Source organism: Carettochelys insculpta, chromosome 1, assembly GCF_033958435.1.
Source record: "Carettochelys insculpta isolate YL-2023 chromosome 1, ASM3395843v1, whole genome shotgun sequence".
Classification (NCBI taxonomy): Eukaryota; Metazoa; Chordata; order Testudines; family Carettochelyidae; genus Carettochelys; species Carettochelys insculpta.
This window is the reverse complement of record NC_134137.1, coordinates 236,783,480-236,799,417: the sequence shown is the minus strand read 5'-3', so window position 1 is coordinate 236,799,417 and position 15,938 is coordinate 236,783,480. Positions and strand designations below refer to the sequence as shown.

The window sequence follows — 15,938 nt, the reverse complement described above, 5'->3', positions numbered from 1 at the left end:
TAAATTGTAGCCTTCCAGCCAGAGGGCATGGATTTGCATAACTGAGGGAGGAAAAAGCTCTACAGTTATGAATCAGTAACTCATGAGTACTCTGATGCTTTGACTGCTTGAGACAATTCCATTTCTGTACAAGCCATATTGCTTCTTTTATTCATTCTGCTCCCACTCTCTAAATTACCTATATCTCCACTCACTCTAAATGCACTCCAGCCCTGTTTTCATTTCTCATTACAGTCCAATATACAACAGTTATAAACAGTGTTATGGCCATATCAGAATGTGCATTTCAACTCCTTCCTCACCTTATATTGGTTCTACTGTGTGTCTGAGTTTTCTTTCGTCCCTGGTGTATTTGCAAACTCACTTTATTTCATCCAACTCTCAGGCTATGCATTTTTACCTCCCTGATTTTTGTTTCTACATTATTTAACAGCTACTTTTCCTAAACTGTAAGGCTATTGCTTCTTTTCCTGCCACCATCTTCTGAAATGGATTAATTCCCTTTGTTTATACTGAGGGCCCTACCAAATAACAATAGCCTTGCAATCCACCCCATTACCGTTGGGTCAGGACATGTACAATTATATCACTACAAAATTTCAGATTTAAGTAAATGAAATAATGAAGTTTATTACTTTTAAAATCCTATGAGCACGAAATTGACCAAAATGAATTGTAAGTTTGGTGGGGCCCTATTTATACCATTACATTAAAGTTATTTATAAATTGACATCCCCACTGAATGACAAAACCTGGCTGGGATGATTTAGTTGGGACTGGTCCTGCTTTCAGCATAGGGCTGGACTCAATGATTTTCTGAGTTCTCTTCTAACAATGATTTGATGTGTTGTTTCTCACAAAAAATAAAATATCAAGTTCTCTTATCACATATATCTCATCTTCCACATTTACAATGTTCAGAGAGGTTCTACTTTTGAAATGTATTGCACTCAAGCCCCTTATAAAGCCTGAAGTTAGAAGCCCCCCAACCCCTTACACTACAACACACTCAGCAAGCTGCCTATACTGATCATGTTTTAGTATAATTTTCTTTATTGACATTGTCCTGACAAGCCTACAGCTGAAACTCCATATGCTGAATCTCCACCAAACAGCTGACTCCCCAATAATTAAGCAGGCAGAAGTACATCTTTGTTAAATACTAACTCATACTGTCTTGATAGCAATTTAGTAAGAAACATGAGGAATTTACAGCATTATCAACTCGCATGATTTTATGGGCAGTGTTGTGAGATTTGAAGGTTTTCTTAAACCTCTTCTGTATGAATCAAATTAGTCTCTACAAATCTCCATTTTAATTTCTAAAAGTTTCTAGCCCTTCCAGTTACAGAGAGAAGCTTGAAAATGTGACACCCCCCACATTATGAAATTGAAGAGGCAGAGAAAAAGTACCAAATTCTTGAATACTAATAGTTGCCAAACTGTGAACAAACCATGAAGACAATCCAAACAATGCATGCATCCCTTTTCTATGATACCTATAGATACGGCTTGGGAGAATACTGTTTTTTCCCCATCTGACTCATTGCTATGGTATGGACATGCAGAGAAGCACAGAAAAAAACATTACCAACCCTACCCTCTTTCTATTCCATTATGTTTCCCTTCACTAGAAAGGAAACCCTCACCCAAATGGTTCATGGCCATGTTGTTGGTATCCAGTTAGTTTAAAAACTCCCACAAATAAAGTCACCAAGAAAACAAACGGCTCAGTGCAGGCTACATGGTGGTTAGCAGATATGGTGAACAAGGAATATGTTTTTCAAGTATATCAGAGGTCTTTTCATATTGCTAGCCAGAAAGTCTAAAACCTACCCTAGAGCTTCTGCTTTCCCCAGGGATATGCAGGAATGATAAGGATCATCTGTGGCTAATTGTCTCATCTTCAAACCCACCTGGTTCTTTATAGGCTACCTTTGGCTACTGCTTGTTTAAGATTATTACCTGTAATTGCCATTAATATTATATAGTCAGGATCAAAAGAAAAGAGCAAAAGTAGCTACCAGTTTACTATAGTCAGAGACGTCTTTTTCTCATAAATTATTACAGTAAATTAGAGCCTCTACAATACCATGGGGAATGGGAAGTGGAGTCAATTATCCAAATTCAAAACCCGATAAATAATTGAGATTTTAAAGACAGTCTAGCATGTTTTAAAAAGTTAAATATAAATGAAACCCAGAAAATTGCCTGTACCTTGTCCTTTGAAAACCTTTTGGGGTTCTGTTCTTCCACAGTCACGCAGACTCTGCAACGAACAAGAAAACCCCTGCTCTTTAAGGAGACAATGGCTTACTTAGTAATTTCTGTCTTCCCCCTCAATCCAATATTTTGCTTTGCCCACACTACACTGCTTTTAGCAACACAGCCATGTCTCTGAAAGTCGAGTGGCAAGACCACTGTTTGCCAGAACTTTTGCCCATAGACGGAAGGCTTCAGAGACACCTACACTCCCCAAACAGCTGGGTGCAACCCTCCCACAGTACATTTCCAGACACCTCTTTCTTCTGAAGGGCTCTTGACCCATGAATGGCTACCCAGCCTCCCCATGCTCCAAGGCTGGGGCCACCCTGGAAAGCAATCCAGGCGCTCTGAGGGGGTGCTAGACTGTGGAGACCAGCAGCCACAGTTGGGGTCTGATGGCTTTTGCTGACAGAACTTCAACCTCCAATGAGCATCGTTCACATTGTTGACAGAAGAGTGCTCCTACTACCCAGGTGCTGCTTACACTGACACTTGCCCTAGCAAAACTTTCATCTTTCAGGGAGCAGGAGGTTAGCACCTCTGAACGACAAAAGTTTTATTGCTGAATTTCCAGTATAGACATGGTCTTGTGTCTTTTCTCACAGTGCTGGGGATGGCTGTCAAAAAGCCATCAGTCGTGGCAACCTCGCAGAATAATCACCTCTTCATATTTCCAACTATAGAGAGATATATTCCAAAACACTTAATGAGCACTTAATATGAAAACTGACAAAGCACATGGAAACGGGAATTTAGGCCACATGTGAACTATGTGACCACTTGAAAGCTATCCTGAATGGTCAATCGTGTGGATCGGGTTGGTGAAAGGCTTTTTTGTGAGAAAACGAAATGGAAAGACAAATTTTCTTCTCAAGCTAAAGTTCATTCTCACTAAGTACCAGGAGGACTGAGCTATCTAGATAAATTAAAATAGGGGGCTAGTTGAGGCTACAGAAGGATGGGTTTCTATAGAAATAACTCTAAAACCCACAAGAGTTTAATAAAAAGGATATCCCATCTACAGAATTCAGTGGGTTGATTTAAATACTGTACAGAAAAGTCTCAGGGAGTAGCTGCACTAGTCTGAAACTTTGAAAACAAGCAGTCCTGTGGCACCTTGGAGACTAACAAATTAATTAGATAATGAGTTTTTGTGGGTAAAACCCACTTCTTCACCAAGACAGAGGTCACTTTTCTTGCTTCCTAAATCAGGAGTGTGCAAAGTGGGGGAGGGCCCGTTTTGAGGGGCATAAAATTTCATAAGAGGGACACAGCAAGATTGAATGCAAGGTCTCAGGCTAATCAATCTCATTAAAAATGTTGAAATATGTTACTATTATGTCTGTGCATTCACATTTAAATACTGGTTGACAAAGTTTTTACATTCTACAGACTTATTTTCTTACAAGGGTCGAAAGGGATTTTTTTTATATGAACACAACTGAAATTCCCATCGATTTGGATTACATTAGACATGCCGGGGGGGGGGGGGGGGGAGGCTGCTAATTGCTGGGATGAAAAGCGGGGCCTGACGTAAAATGTTTGCTCACCCCGCTCTAAACAAAGGCTTAGGCAACTCACCAACTCACTGAGATGCAAGGATGTATCATTTACTTAGCAGCTTCCTTCCTGACCCCATACTTTCTGTACTACATCAAAGGTAGAAAAAGTGGAAGATGTTCAGAATTGCCCTATCTTCCTCCGACAAGCTATTATTGTCCTCCTGACATCCAATTTATGCCAAAACAAACAACCTTTTTTTTGCAAACCAAATTAGGATCAAAAGGTAGGAAGGCCCACTTCCTATGTAAATCTATATTTACTTTTGGGATAAATACAGGAAGAGCAGGTATCATCATGACTCTGTGCATTATGCTGCACTGATGTTTCACTAACAAATTTTCCCATGCAGATCCTCCTTGCTGAGATTATGGCAATTAGAAAAGGGACTTGATAGATTGATGGGGAGAAATGAAAACAAATCAATGGGCTTGAATGTAGGAAATGCCAGAGTGCTAACCAGAATTAGGTTATACTTGAGGACATTTCTTACTCTTAGCGAGGCTTGGAAGGCCTTTCAGTAACACCACTTTGTGAATGGTTAAGTTTTCTGTCTTGCAGAGTACAAATTAACTGAAGTAGCTAAGTGCAGGATCTTAATACAGCTGAGACCAAGGCCTAGGCTAGTTCTGCCATGTAGAAACTCAGGAACAGATGGCGTTTTCATGTTTCTTCCCCCCACAAACACACTTCATAAGAACAAAGGAACGGCCACACTGGATTGGACCAGTGGTCCATCTAGTCCAGCATCCTGGATTCCAACAGTTACCAATGCTTCTGAGGAGATGAACAGAACAGGGTAATTTTGAGTGCTCCATTCCCTGTTGTCCAGTTCCAGCTTCTGGCAGTTGGAGGTTTAGGGCGATCCTGAGCACAAGCTTGTATCTCTGACCATCTTGGCTAATAGCCAATGATGGACCTATCCTCCATGAACTTAGCTGATTACTTTTTTAACTCAGTCACAGTTTTTGCCTTCATAAAATCCCCTGGCAATGAGTTGCACAGACTGAGTGTGTGCTGCACTTGCTAAGATCTTAAATTGTCTGCCTAATAATTTAAATCAGTTGACACCTACTTTTTGTGTTCTGGAAATGGGAAAGTAACACTTCCCTATTAACATTCTCCACACCTCTAAAAACTATATAGACTTCTATCTTATGCCCCCTTGGCAGTCTCTTTTCTAAACTCAATAGTTCTGGATATTTTTAGTATCTCCTTAAATGGCAACTTTTTCATACCCCTAATCATTTTTGTTGTCCATCCCAATATCTTCTTCAATTCTAATTGCGGCTGCCAAACAACTTTTTAAAAATAAATGCTATTAATTACAACTGTTTTTAAAAGATCACAGTTAATCACTGTTTTAATTGTACTGTTAAACAATATAATTCCATTAAATTAAATATTTAAGATGTTTTCTACATTTTCAAAATACACTGATTTCAATTACAACACAGAGTATGAAGTACAGAAGAACCCCAAGATACGTGCACTCAGGTTGCACAAATCTTGGGATAAGGAGACTCTGAATGGTGGGGAGCCAGCACCAGGCTCCAGGCTGAAACACTAACCAGTGCAACAGTGCTGGTCATTTTCCCAGCTCCTGTGAGTGGCGGGGAGCCGGGAGCCAGATGCCAGCTCCCCACCACTCAGACATGGGGAAACTGACCAGCACTGCTGTGCTGGTCAGCTTCCCTGCTCCCGTCAATGGCAGAGCCAGACTCTCAGCTGCCACCGCTGACAGGAGCAGCTGCCACCGCTGACAGGAGTGGAGAAACTGCTCCTGTCAGGAGCAGCAGCCTGACTCTCGCCATCCTTGACAGGGAGTTGTTTCCCTGCTCCTGTCAGGGGCAGCGAGTCAGGCTGCCACCCCTGACAGGAGCTGTGAAACTGACCAGTGCAGGAGCGCTGGTCAGCTTCACCTCTCCTGTGAGCAGTGGGCAATGGCACACACAGCCAGCCCACTCTCCCCCATTCAGGACTGGCAGGCAATAGGACCCTCCCATGGTTCCTGTAGGCACCACCAATGACTTTCAATGATTTTTTTCACTCCTGAAGCAGCTGCTTTAAATTCCAGGTGCTGATTGAAGCAGCATAAGCTCAAGGCAACCCTTATCGCCTCCCAGAATGGTGCGCTTTAAAAATGCAGCCATCCACTCCACCATGTCCCTGGGACACACTATGCCACCTCTACCTATCCCTCCTCCCCAGAGTTCCTTTAAGAAATCTTTTTTTCCCCAAGAACTGAGGATAGCTTACCATAGAGAGGGTAAACCTCTGCCGTAGAATAGCTGAAATCATTCTGCTTGGAATCATGCATTCTTCAGTCTTAAGAGTAACCAAAGTGACCTTGCAGTTGCAATATGTTATTCCATATAGGCAGCCATTCATTCTGTCAGTATGGTTATCGTTTGAAATAAAGATAAAGATGTTGCTATTGCTAATGACATTAATATTTCTGAATTTGTTTTATCAGCAAATGACCCTGGAAAATGACAAAATGGGCCCAGTTAGCAGATAAGAGGGTGCGTCTGACGTGGAGGAAAGAGGAGGCCTAAAATGAACTGATGGAAAATTATTTTCATGTAATTACAAAGGTGAAAACCAAGTTTTGTGACTGGAAGAAAAAAAAGATGGACTCTCAAGAACAAATGCATGACTCATTCATGTCCTTTACGGGCAAGAAAACAGAATTAATTAATTCACTGATAGAGAAATCACAGTCACAGATCTCAGCAATAATTGAACGTGTGCTTGACAGTAAGTCAGCGAACCACACACACACACACACACACACACACACCCCAAATGCCCCACGGCATCCGTACACATTACCTTCCCTTTTTAGAGGCACAGCAATCCCAAGCCACTCCATGGCACCCTTACTCCATTCATTCTCCTCCTCTGGACAGGGCACTGCATCCCCCAGCCACTCCCAGAACCAACACTTGAGACCTCTCTCAACCCACGTCAGCCCACTCCCCTGCTCCTGACCCTGCATCCCCTGTCCAATTGAGCCCCTTCAATCACCCCTCCACACATTCGGTGTCCTCCTCTTGTTGTGGACCCACAACAAGGCGGGGGAAAGGCCATGGAGAAGCTTGATTCATAGCCCCACAAAATCAATATCCACCAGAAGGCTAACCTTCAACTAATTGTGACATTATCATCCTTTTTTCCCTATTGGTTAACATGCTTTGGGGTTGGGTAGGTGGTGAGGGTTGTTTTGCAGTTGATGGGAGATTTCTCATGAAGAGCAAGGAAACAGCATGGTTGAGGGGATACCAATAAAAACCCTTCATGCTCATTCACAAATTTGGTTTTCAAGGCATCCCTGATTTTCAGTGCCTCTTTCTGGGCTTTCCTGTTTTCCCTTGTGGTTGGTTGCTGACAATTTCTTTCCAGGATCTCTGCCTCAGCCCTCCATGCAGGCATGAAACTTTCCCTCCCCCACCTCACAAATGTTATGAAGAATACAGCAGGCCCCAATGACCAGGGTAGTGTTTCTTTCACTGAAGTCTAAGCAGGTCAGAAGGCACCTAAACCTGGCTTCTAAATAGCCAAGGGCACATTCTACCACCATTCTGCACCTGCTCAGCCTGTAGTTAAAGAGCTCCTTACTGGCAATCAGGATGCCTGTGTAAGGCTTTGTGAGCCAAGGGAACAAGGGGTAAACAGGGTCACCCAAAATAAGTATGGGCATTTCCACACCCTCAACATTAATCTTCTACTCTGGGAAGAATGTACCACTCTGGAGCCTTCTAAACAGACCAGAATTCCTAAAGATTCATGCATCATGCACCTTCCCCAACCACCTCATGTTGATGTCAGTGAAACAACCTTTGCGATCAACCAAGGCTTGTAACTCCATAGAAAAGTACCCCTTGCGGTTAATGTACTCTGCCTGGAGGTCCAGCGGCAGGATGGGGATGTGCGCTCTATCTATGGCCCCACCACAGTTAGGGAACACCTTGGCAGCAAATCTGTCCACTATTTCCTGCATATATCCCAGAGTCACGGTCTTCCACAGGAGAAGTATGTTGATCACCTTGGCTACCTGTATGACAACAGCACCCACCATAGATTTGCCCACTCCAAATTGATTGCCCACTGACCGGTACCTGTCTGGCATTGTAAACTTCCAAAAAGCAATCGCCACGCACTTCTCAACTGTCAAAGCAAGTCTCATTCTGGTATCACTGAGCTTCAGGGTGGGAGACAGCGGTTCACAAAGTCTCATGAAAGAGGCTTTATGCCTGCATGAGTTATGCAGCCACTGCTGGTGGTCCCGTGACTGCAAAACAATGTGATCCCAACAGTCTGTGCTGGTTTTGCAGCTCCACAACATGTGCTCTGTGCTGTACAGTGACTCCAGTGCTGCCAGTAACTCCACAGTTGTTTTCTCCAGAGATTCATGACCATCAATGCCCCTGGAAACAATGAGCTCATTCTGCACTGGCAATGTGTTCAGAAGATACTACATCAAACTTTAAAGCATATCAGGATCCATGTTAGTGTCTGTAATGGCAGTTGGCATTCAAGAAAAAAAAAACATGTGAAAATGCTGGTTTTTCATAGCCAGAAACAGGAAGTAAGGAAAATGCAACCCAGAACCACTTGTGGCAACTTTTTTCCCCAGAAGACACTGGCACAAAATTCCAAAATGCAATGGCGCTGCAGGAACTGTGGGATAGGGGCCCACAATGCACTGCTACCACAGCTGGATTCAGGTAACCATGTGAGGACACACTTAATCGACTCTCTGAGCTGGCCAGGACACTCACCCTTGACTTTATACAATAGTATTAAAATTTGACTTTAACAAATTTGACTTTATTCTCAAATGTAGACATATCCTCCAATCTATTTCCTGAATGGTAACAGCTCAGACGCCATCATTCTGTGTATATAACTGGGATTAATTTTTCCAATGTACATTACTTTGCACTTATCAGCACTGAATTTCTTGATTCAAAGCAAAAACATCTTACTCATTATCCAGACAAAAAGTCTCTTCTCCCATCTCTGCACTGCTGCTCTGGGTTCAAAACACACATGTGCCTAATGTGATGGGATTCTGCATGTCACAAGTCCCCATGTGTAATAGTGCTCAGCAGCCATACATGACTTTTTGAAAGCACATATCTGTACGGTATTAAAATGCTGCTGCAGAGGCCACAAGAAACATTATCATGGCCAAGAGCACAAACAAATTACAGAGTCCCATACAACTTAGCTAATACTGTAGCACAACTGAAAAAAAAAAAACTACAATGGAATATCAGATTGAAAAGAGCTACACATTTTCGTAACCATGTCAACTAAAACTATAAGAGCACTTTGAACTCATAATAATTTATGTATACCTGAATCACTCATTTAGTCAGCTTACTCCCCCAGGGAAAAAAAAAAATTAATGATCATAACCTGGCAATGAAAATGCAGCCATGTGATTTCTTATGAGACTATTTAGCAAGAACAGTAACATGGATCACACAGAACTGTTTTACATCTTTATTTTTAAAGCAGATGGTCAAGTCTATGGAAGGTGGGAGCATAAAACACCACCTGTTGCACCGGTGATGATTAACTCAGAAACAGAAGAGCTTTGAGTCCAATCAATTTGCTAAGGGACTGAAGAATAGCCACAATCCACTCACAACACACAAAAAGCACATGTGCATGCTAAGGGGCACTTGCAAAAGAAATTACCTGATCTGAGCACTGCTTAATTCCAGAAGTTTCTATCAGGAGAACAGAGTGTGCTAATCCACTTTAAAAAGATATCTGGCAAATGTCTTCTAAGGTTTCTGAAATGCGAGGTCCCGGGCTACTTGTGATTTATATGGCACAAAACCAGCACTCCACCCTGTTTGAAATCCCACCACAGACAGCATTAGCCAATATTCCCATGAGGTGCTGGCTCCAAGATCATTTTCAGATCATCCACAGCATTCTATAAATGACACTCACCTCACCTGAAGAACGCTCAAGCAGAAATTAACCTACTGAAATTTGCCAAGGATGTCTACTGGTGGGCTTGCTAAATGTGGGACAGGCCTCCGAAGTCCCCGGTCTTGATTTGTATTTCTGGGGACAAGCCCCTTTCCATCCATCCTGGAATCTCAGCCCTGAAGTCTGCCAGCTTCTCTGCCTGCCACTGGCTCTGTGTGCAGCTCCCAGACCAGGGCAGGCACCTCTGTGCCCCACAGAATGGCTCCCTGACAGCCCTACAGCCGGCTCCATCCCCTGCCTGGTAGGATTCACCAGAAGCGGCAGGCCAGGAAGCAATGCCAATACCACACCAGCATGGGCCAGTGCAGGGAAACAGCTGGCCGCTGAGCAGAGAGGCATCGGATCTGAGCTGCACTACCTCCTCCGGCAACTGCAAACACACTGTGGCCTGGCTGGCTTAGTTTCTCCTCCCAGACTGGCAGCTCCAGGTCACAAGGGGGCGGACTCACACCAGGAGGGGGATGGGCGCTGCTGCCATCTCCCTGGGTGCACACAGCCAGGAGGCAGACAGAAGGGGCGTTCTGGCAAGCACTGGCTGGAGGAGGTGGGTTACCAAACAGCCTGCAAGACTCCGACCCTGTGGTGGGGAGAACAGGTAGGGTTAGGACTGGGGAGGCGATGAGTCCCGGAAAATCTGTGTTGAGCATCCCAACCTCTATGGGTGAATGGCCCCAGCCCCACAGAACTAGGTGAGCCCAGCCCCTCTCCCATCCAGGCCCCAGACAACAACATGCCCCAAACCATTTCCTAGTGTCAGAGACTCCATGAGCAGGGAGCTCCTTTGTAACCCTTCAGCGCAGCTCCTTGACACACAGCCCTGTACTCTCATATTTCCAGGCAGAGATGGCACAGGGAAAGCTGACAGGGCTACTCCCAAGGGCTACAGCCAGCAGGGGCACTGTCCAGCAGGGTCCAGGACTCAAGGGTGTATCTTTGCACTCAGTCCTTGAGCAAGGCCCCATCTGCTGTCCCTGTGCAGCAGTGAAGGGCTGGTGTTGGGAGGAGAGTAGAAAGATGACCTGTGAGTACTGGCCCCTACTGTTGAAGTATGGGATAAAGGCATCCCGTATGGACTTAGTGCAGGACCGGCCAACTTCTATTTAAACAAGGGCCATCCCTTGTCATACAGGATGGTTGGCAACCATAGCTCCTGTTTGCTGGCTACAGCTAAGAGTATTGTTTTCCATATGCAGCTAGTATTGAGTGCACAAACTGCTCTCCAAGGCAGACTTTGTCACAATTACACACCTTCGTCGTCTTGAGGTTAGACTTCTGTAATGTTCTCTGCATGGTGCTATAGCAGGGGGCCATTAAGAATTTGAAGCTAGCATTGAACAATGAGTGTTCGCTTACGAGGCAGAAGTGCACAGTAGACTAGAGCTTCCATTAAGCTGCAGAACTCCAGGTTCTGGTTTTAACCTACAAATTCCCAAATCATTCTAGGTCTGATCTGACTCTCCATCACATATTGCCACAGTGGACACCCTCCAAGCCTCTGACAAGTGAGAGGGAATTATCATCAGAGCATTGTCTGTGAACGGTTCTCAATTATTCACCACATCCTTGGTCAATCTCAACCTAGATTCATTAGCCACAGAGGTCTATTACAATCATCCAGTTTGATCTCCTACACAACACATACCAGAAATTTTAATCTAGTCATTTCTGTATCAAGCCCACAACTTTGTCCAGAGTTAGAGCGTATCTTTTAGAATGACATCCAATATCATTTTTAAAGGCTTCTTTCCCACCCATACAACCACCAGAAACCTAGCCAATTGCAAGTTAAGGAAGCATTCGCATCCAAATGACTCTCACACTACTAGTCTTCACAACAATCTATACCTACATTTCCATCCTATTTGCCTGCACAGCACACTCCCTCCCTTCCAACACAAAACACAAAACACACATCCAGTTATTCAAATTCAAAAGACACAATCTCCAGCCACAGCTTTTTTCCTTTAAGGGCCAGCAATATTAACAAACTATGAAAACAATCTCCACCTCTGAAATATCTTCATCTTCTTCAAACTTCCATGCAAAAAACTTATATCACACCACTTATCTTCTCAAACATTCTCTATAAACAAACATCAACTTAATTTTCCCACCCCCGCAAAAAAAAAGCATATCTTACTTCCTATTCAAAACATCCCTTGGTATTTCTCTCTCACACCTTTAATCTGTGGTTTAAAATAGACATTTTTCAAGGTCAAATATATTTCTACAAGGTTAAATTTTATACTTATAAATTTATATTTCCAAGGTTAAATTTTAAGATGGCTGTTTGTGCCTGAGTAATTGGATGTGAGGCTCATGAATAGGCCTGCATTAGAGTGAGGCAAGTGTAGATTTGTTTCAGAAAGGTATGTGCTGTGGCAGTGTGTAAAGCAGGAACACCGATGTTCTATGTGCTCACAAAGATACTATGTAAGTGATTTGGATGCTAATGTTGTCTTACATCAACACCGTCTTAACTAGCGACTTTCTAGATTTGTAGTGAGGGTGTTAATGGGAAGCGCACTTACACAACTTTAATGAAGTTTACCGGGGAGAGGGGGGAAAATGCCTGTGTACTATGTGTTTTATATGAATTGAGCCAGAAAAATCCTCTTACAAATGCAGTTATCCTTGTTAGCTTTCTTACTATAAGTTACAATCATTGTATATAATACAGTATAAAAATATTACAAATGACAAACTTGGCTATAGACTTGCATCTAATCGTAACTCAAGCTGATTGAATATAGGATGGTTGTAGATTTCTTTTTTCATTTTTAGTGAATGACGTTATTGTATAACAAATAAACCCATTGTGCACCCTCCCCCTGAAAAAACACTATAAAAATGTAATGTAATATTATGCCACTTGGCAATGCAGCAGGATTTATAGTCCATAAAGGAAAGCTAAAGGCTATACCAGATGCTTTCCCCTACGGGCTCAAAGAGGCTGAGAAACACAGAGGACGCTTTTGTTATTTCTACTGTCTCCATGTTTGTTCTCAGGAGTTTGACACACTTTGGGAGGAAGAAGCTATTATGTTAGTTCCTTGTAGACTTAACTAACTTACAATGGAATTTAAAATACTCTGTTCGCCAGCCAAACCGGAGCAGTGGTGCCATTACTGATCATAGTCTAACCCATCTTAGATGGCAAGATACACAGGAGGTGGCAAGCACTAGCAAGCTGCTGCTGTGGAAGTCTTCCATCTGGAGGCCTTGTGTTGCCTCCTGTTCTTACACGAAAAGTAGGGTTATGGGTGGAAGGCTAGAGATTCCACTCATGCACTTATGCGTGGATGAAGAGGTACAGTCCTATGGTGGAGCAGGGGCACCGCCTTCTCTGTTGCATGAAGGCAGGCACACACTTCCATGGAGAACAAAGAAAAGACAGTGGCTGCCTTCATAATAAGCACAGTGGGGTCCAAAGGAGAACAAGACCTCAATGGTGGTGCACCTTACCCCTCAAAGCCAGCAGACAATAAAACCCAGCCAGTGCCTTGGCTTCAGTGTTATCTCTGCACTAGACTAGACAGACTACTTACCCTCCTGACTGGCCTGACCTTTCTCCCATAATAAAGATGCTTGTTATGAACCAAGTTCTAATAAAATCAAAATGAAAGGATGGTACCCGAGACAAACAGTAATGACATCTAATCTATTTTCTGTATCAAAAATATCAAAATAAACCATAAGGTATATCTACTAGAGTCGGCATGTCAAACCCAAAGCCGACTGAGGGCTGCACAAACATAAGCTGACAGCTTTCAGAGCCACCAAAAAAATGTACTTCTACCAGAAAGTCACAATTATTTATATTATACATTATGTTTTAGGTATATTTTATAATATTTTTCAGGTCTTGTTTGAATATAATACAATAATTTTAATTGAGAATTTGATACTTAATATGATTTTATTGTTTATAATTTTATAAAATTTGATGTGTAAAGTTATGTGCTCTTATATGATCATTTTTAATTTAAATGTAAATTTAAGGTACTTTTAAGGTATTTTTCATACGATACGCACTGATGATCCTTGGCAAGCAAAGTGGGACAGAAGGGGACCAAGTCACAGTCGTCTGTCAGAGGTCACTGCTCAAGTCCAGGGCAGCACCGGCTGTTGTTTGCAGACCCAGTTTTGGCTCAATTGAGAAGCAGGGTCCCACACTTGCTAGGAAGGGCGAGGGCACGCTTGGGAGCCATGCACAGGGAAGCAAATGTGTCCTGCTTCCCGTCTTCCCTGGGTTTGTTTTATTTCAAGGCCGCCCAGTGTAAGCAACGGTGCCTGTGGCCACTGCAATGTGTCTGCTTTCCCAACCCGCTGCTGTTGGGTGGAGGCTGATGATCTCTGGACCCTCCATGGACTGATGTCAGAGGGAGTGGAGGAGAAGGAGGGAGGCCCTGGAAGTGCCTCCAAAACTGGGAAATGCACTGACTGGCAATCAGTCCATCCCCTCCCTCCTGCCCCACACCCAACCCCCCTCTGTGGGGTGAGGCGAAAAGGGGGAGTTACATAGGCTGCCAGGGCTCTCCCCACCCCCATGTGCCTTTGCCGAGACTGTGACTGCAGTGTAGGGATGCAACCCTGCCTCCAGCAAAGCCACTGGGCTCCTTGGGCAGCTCTCCACCCCGGCTGAGTAGTGCCCGCTGCCCCCAGGTGTGACATCACGTACAGCTGATGTGGCAGCCTGGCCCTGACCTTATCTGCAGGCAGCAGAGGAGTGGAATGCGCTGGAAGGAAGGTGGGCAGGGTTCTGCCAACAGCCTGGCCGGGTTTGCACTGAGTGCCACACAAGCCTGTGGCTCCTCTTTCCCCGCCTCAGTTCACTATTCTTTAACATGCATTAACAGAAGGAAGCTGGAGGATGGGGCAGAGGGAAGCGATCGATAAGCAGAGGAAATCACAGCCCCAGGAGTGAGTGCAGAGCTCTCAAATAAACAACTTGTATTGCATGCGCGCGGGGTCTTCGTGGCGAGGAAAGGTGCAGACCGCAGCAGTGCTGGGTGCCCAGTGCTGCATATCCCCTCCCCTGGGTTCAGTGTGGCCATACGTCTCCCGTGGCCACTGCAAGCCTGGATGACTAGAGACACATGCTCCTGCTTCGCACCAGCACCCAGAGGCCTCTAAAGCTGGAGGGCGCCGTGGTGCTCATCTGGGTGCTTTCCCCGAGCTACCTAAGCCTGACTCCTCGGAGGAAAGCCCCCCAGCTCTTGGGGCAGAGTTTGCACCACACTCAGCCCTGTCCCTTGGCTCAGAGCCCCACAGACAGACCAGTGCTGCAGAGGCTGAGGCCGCCTCCCGGAGTGGTGAGGCTGATGTCCACCCCATGGTTTCAGCACCACGAGTGAACAGCGCCACACTATTGCTGCTGCCCTGGAGTGGAGAACAGGCATGAGTGGCTGGGGGGTTTGAGGCCTGGAGACATGAACCATGCACCTCCAGCTTGTCTCTTGCAGAGCTCCAGCATGGAGGGGCAGAAGGAGAGGTGAAGGCAGCCAGGCTGCAAAAACATTTGATCGGGCCACTTTTAGCCCTTAGGCCACATTTCTGACATGCTTATTCTAGAGGGATTACTTCCCAGTCTAAAAATACTCACAGGCTATCATCAGAGAATGTTGTCCTATAGCACGAAAGTCTACGTATCTGTGGCATAACACCACTTCATAGCATAATACAGGGGCTATGGGAATGTTCAATAACAGTGAAACATGAAGCACGCCACTAAAACAGACTTAAAGCTTCGCCATCCCTCAAATCTTAGAGGTTACAATGTGAAAGACTAATGAGGAAAAATACACTAAACCAAAACAGCTCCATTATCTTAGAGAAGGCTTTAAAAAAAGTGGTTTATTGGGCAGATCAACCTCTTCAAGGTGATGTGTTACACCAGTCCTATTAGACATGCATTGGCCTGTTAAAGAGGCATATTCAGGGGCAGTTCATCCATAAAGTGACCAAGATGACACCACCATTTCCCCTCCAGCTCTGCTTCCCAGCTGTAGTCAGAACTCTTATCTGCTGACCAGCCAAAAAAGAACTTTTGCTGGTTCTTATTCCTGTTTGCCCTGCCAAGTCAATGCAATGCAGAA

At 44.3% G+C, this 15,938-nt stretch overlaps 1 protein-coding gene across 2 annotated transcripts in view; it reads right to left on the bottom strand.

Moving 5' to 3' along the window:
* Window positions 1–15,938, bottom strand: part of TSPAN9 (tetraspanin 9) — a 290,330-nt gene that overhangs the window by 231,913 nt on the left and 42,479 nt on the right. The window contains exon 2 of one of the 2 annotated variants that reach the window (XM_075002792.1): window positions 2,218–2,269. The exons of the other annotated variant lie outside the window; for it this stretch is intronic. The gene's annotated coding sequence lies outside the window, so the exon portion shown is untranslated. The remainder of the gene's footprint in view (window positions 1–2,217; window positions 2,270–15,938) is intronic. 2 annotated transcript variants of the gene reach the window in all.